Genomic DNA, 5,000 nt, shown 5'->3' with positions numbered 1-5,000 from the left:
GAGCTCGGCTCCCTTTTTTTGCATGCAAGCCAACCGATCGAGGCCATGGGCGCCTGCCGGTCACCGGAGCAACCAGTCGCCGGACAAAAATCGCCGGAAGGCATGCACGCCCTGTATTTCGTTCGAGGGACGTTGGCCGGGGTGCACGCAATGGGAGGCCCATCGCGCACACCTACTCCCCCCGTGGGGGGGGGAGAGGGGGTGCCGGACCACCACCCCCTAAAGAGCATTAGAGATTTTACAGATATGCTACCAGTAGACGTTAAAATGTCTGAAACGGGGACACTTTTTCCAAACAAGCAAATCCCACACCGAGGGTGCGCAGGTGCCGATGGTGGTCGAGGCATGTGCCCGCAACAAGGGCCAACGTGAGCCGATGGTGGTCGAGGCAACCGTCCGCACCAGGGCCCAGCGTGTGCCGATGGTGGTCGAGGCAACCGCCCGCACCAGGGCCCAGCGTGTGCCGATGGTGCTCGAGGCAACCGCCCGCACCAAGGGCCGGCTTGTGCCGATGGTGTTCGAGGCAACCGCCCGCACCAGGGCCCAGCGTGTGCCGATGGTGGTCGAGGCAACCGCCAGCACCAGGGCCCAGCGTGTGCCGATGGTGGTCGAGGCAAGCGCCCGCACCAGGGCCCAGCGTGTGCCGATGGTGGTCGAGGCAAGCGCCCTCACCAAGGCCGAGCGTGTGCCGATGGTGGTCGAGGCAACCGCCCGCACCAGGGCCCAGCGTGTGCCGATGGTGGTCGAGGCAAGCGCCCGCACCAAGGCCGAGCGTGTGCCGATGGTGGTCGAGGCAAGCGCCCGCACCAGGGCCCAGCGTGTGCCGATGGTGGTCGAGGCAAGCGCCCTCACCAAGGCCGAGCGTGTGCCGATGGTGGTCGAGGCAACCGGCCGCACCAAGGGCCGGCGTGTGCCGATGGTGTTCGAGGCAACCGCCCGCACCAGGGCCCAGCGTGTGCCGATGGTGGTCGAGCCAGGAGCCCGCACCAAGGGCCGGCTTGTGCCGATGGTGTTCGGGGCAAGCGCCCGCACCAGGGCCCAGCGTGTGCCGATGGTGCTGGGGGCAAACGCCCGCCCCAGGGCCCAGCGTGTGCCGATGGTTATCGGGGCAACCGGCCGCACCAGGGCCCAGGGTCTGCCGATGGTGCTCGAGGCAACCGCCCGCACCAAGGCTCAGCATGTGCCGATTGTGATCGAGGCAACAACCCACACCAGGGCCCAGCTTGTGCCGATGGCGGTCGAGGCAAGTGCCCGTACCGAAGGGCAGCCTATGCCGATGATGGTCGATGCATGTGCCATCACCATGCGTCATCATGTGCCATTGATGGTCGAGGCCTTGGCCGAAGTTCGATTTTGAGCCACGGTGCCCATGCTTGGCTCCAGCATGTGCTGGTGCCGCATTTTTTTCACTCGGGACAGCATCGCCGGAGCATCGCCGGAGCATCGCCGGAGTACCGCCGGAGAACCTGACCGGCGGCATTGGGGTTCCGGCGATTGGGAGGGGGGCCGGGGGGGTGTGCGCACATGATGTGCGATGGGTGCTGGTACTTGGCCTTGTGTTGGCCCCCTATCCCTCATCAAACCTCTGAGAATTCACACCCCCTTAAAGAGCATTTGAGATTTTACAGGTTTGCTACCAGTAGCCGTTAAAGTGTCTGAAATGGGGACACTTTTTTCAAACGGTCACAAAATCTTCTCTACTTCGAGTTTTTAGCTGAATTTTTTTGTGCATGCCAACAAAAATAGAAGGATCATGCCTACAAAATTTGGGGCCAAAAATCCTTATAAAAAAATTTTAAAAAATCCCGAACCGCAAAAAGTTTCGAAAATCGTGAAAAATAGAAAACGAGTCATCTTCCAACGAAACTTCACGTGAAGGCTTAGGGGACCATTGTATGAATTTACAAGCCATAAAAATGGCATTGGCACGGCAGAAATTTGAAGATGTGCCTAAACCCACCAGGGCCCAGCGTGTGCCGATGGTGCTCGAGGCAACCGCCCGCACCAGGGCCCAGCGTGTGCCGATGGTGCCCGAGGCAAGCGCCCGCACCAGGGCCCAGCGTGTGCCGATGGTGGTCGAGGCAACCGCCCGCACCAGGGCCGATAGTGTGCCGATGGTGCTCGAGGCAACCTGTCGCACCAGGGCCCAGCGTGTGCCGATGGTGATCGAGGCAACCTGCCGCACCAGGGCCCAGCGTGTGCCGATGGTGGTCGAGGCAAGCGCCCGCACCAGCGCCCAGCGTGTGCCGATGGTGCTCGAGGCAACCGACCGCACCAGGGCCCAGCGTGTGCCGATGGTGCTCGAGGCAACCTGCCGCACCAGGGCCCAGCGTGTGCCGATGGTGGTCGAGGCAAGCGCCCGCACCAGGGCCCAGCGTGTGCCGATGGTGGTCGAGGCAACCGCCCGCACCAGGGCCCAGCGTGTGCCGATGGTGCTCGAGGCAACCTGCCGCACCAGGGCCGAGCGTGTGCCGATGGTGGTCGAGGCAAGCGCCCGCACCAGGGCCCAGCGTGTGCCGATGGTGGTCGAGGCAACCTGCCGCACCAGGGCCCAGCGTGTGCCGATGGTGCTCGAGGCAACCGACCGCACCAGGGCCGAGCGTGTGCCGATGGTGCTCGAGGCAAGCGCCCGCACCAGGGCCCAGCGTGTGCCGATGGTGCTCGAGGCAACCGACCGCACCAGGGCCGAGCGTGTGCCGATGGTGGTCGAGGCAAGCGCCCTCACCAGGGCCCAGCGTGTGCCGATGGTGGTCGAGGCAACCTGCCGCACCAGGGCCCAGCGTGTGCCGATGGTGCTCGAGGCAACCGACCGCACCAGGGCCGAGCGTGTGCCGATGGTGCTCGAGGCAAGCGCCCGCACCAGGGCCCAGCGTGTGCCGATGGTGGTCGAGGCAACCTGCCGCACCAGGGCCCAGCGTGTGCCGATGGTGCTCGAGGCAACCTGCCGCACCAGGGCCCAGCGTGTGCCGATGGTGGTCGAGGCAAGCGCCCGCACCAGGGCCCAGCGTGTGCCGATGGTGGTCGAGGCAACCGCCCGCACCAGGGCCCAGTGTGTGCCGATGGTGGTCGAGGCAACCGCCCGCACCCGGGCCCAGCGTGTGCCGATGGTGGTCGAGGCAACCTGCCGCACCAGGTCCCAGCGTGTGCCGATGGTGCTCGAGGCAACCGACCGCACCAGGGCGGAGCGTGTGCCGATGGTGGTCGAGGCAAGCGCCCGCACCAGGGCCCAGCGTGTGCCGATGGTGGTCGAGGCAACCTGCCGCACCAGGGCCCAACGTGTGCCGATGGTGCTCGGGGCAACCGACCGCACCAGGGTCGAGCGTGTGCCGATGGTGCTCGAGGCAAGCTGCCGCACCAGGGCCCAGCGTGTGCCGATGGTGGTCGAGGCAACCGCCCGCACCAGGGCCCAGCTTGTGCCGATGGTGATCGAGGCAACCTGCCGCACCAGGGCCCAGCGTGTGCCGATGGTGGTCGAGGGAACCTGCCGCACCAGGGCCCAGCGTGTGCCGATGGTGGTCGAGGCAAGCGCCCGCACCAGGGCCCAGCGTGTGCCGATGGTGGTCGAGGCAACCGACCGCACCAGGGCCCAGCGTGTGCCGATGGTGCTCGAGGCAACCTGCCGCACCAGGGCCCAGCGTGTGCCGATGGTGGTCGAGGCAAGCGCCCACACCAGGGCCCAGCGTGTGCCGATGGTGGTCGAGGCAACCTGCCGCACCAGGGCCCAGCGTGTGCCGATGGTGCTCGAGGCAACCGACCGCACCAGGGCCGAGCGTGTGCCGATGGTGGTCGAGGCAAGCGCCCGCACCAGGGCCCAGCGTGTGCCGATGGTGGTCGAGGCAACCGCCCGCACCAGGGCCCAGCGTGTGCCGATGGTGGTCGAGGCAACCGCCCGCACCAGGGCCCAGCGTGTGCCGATGGTGCTCGAGGCAACCGACCGCACCAGGGCCCAGCGTGTGCCGATGGTGGTCGAGGCAAGCGCCCGCACCAGGGCCCAGCGTGTGCCGATGGTGCTCGAGGCAACCGACCGCACCAGGGCCGAGCGTGTGCCGATGGTGCTCGAGGCAAGCTGCCGCACCAGGGCCCAGCGTGTGCCGATGGTGGTCGAGGCAACCTGCCGCACCAGGGCCCAGCGTGTGCCGATGGTGGTCGAGGCAAGCGCCCGCACCAGGGCCCAACGTGTGCCGATGGTGCTGGGGGCAACCGCCCGCACCAGGGCCCAGCGTGTGCCGATGGTGGTCGAGGCAAGCGCCCGCACCAGTGCCCAGCGTGTGCCGATGGTGGTCGAGGCAAGCGCCCGCACCAGGGCCCAGCTTTTGCCGATGGTGATCGAGGCAACCGGCCGCTCCAGGGCCCAGCGTGTGCCGATGGTTATCGGGGCAACCGGCCGCACCAGGGCCCAGGGTCTGCGGATGGTGCTCGAGGCAACCGCCCGCACCAAGGCTCAGCATGTGCCGCTGGTGATCGAGGCAACAACCCACACCAGGGCCCAGCTTGTGCCGATGGCGGTCGAGGCAAGTGCCCGTACCGAAGGGCAGCCTATGCCGATGATGGTCGATGCATGTGCCATCACCATGCGTCATCATGTGCCATTGATGGTCGAGGCCTTGGCCGAAGTTCGATTTTGAGCCACGGTGCCCATGCTTGGCTCCAGCATGTGCTGGTGCCGCATTTTTTTCACTCGGGACAGCATCGCCGGAGCATCGCCGGAGTACCGCCGGAGAACCTGACCGGCGGCATTGGGGTTCCGGCGATTGGGAGGGGGGCCGGGGGGGTGTGCGCACATGACGTGCGATGGGTGCTGGTGCTTGGCCCTTGTGTTGGCCCCCTATCCCTCATCAAACCTCTGAGAACTCACACCCCCTTAAAGAGCGTTTGAGATTTTACAGGTTTGCTGCCAGTAGCCGTTGAAGTGTCTGAAACGGGGACACTTTTTTCAAACGGTCGCGAAATCTTCTCCGCTTCGAGTTTTTAGCTGAATTTTTTTGTGCATGCCAACAAAA

This window comes from Durio zibethinus, chromosome 25, assembly GCF_047325235.1.
Source record: "Durio zibethinus cultivar Kanyao isolate XHJ-2024 chromosome 25, ASM4732523v1, whole genome shotgun sequence".
Taxonomy (NCBI): Eukaryota; Viridiplantae; Streptophyta; class Magnoliopsida; order Malvales; family Malvaceae; genus Durio; species Durio zibethinus.
Note: the sequence above shows the minus strand (reverse complement) of the source record.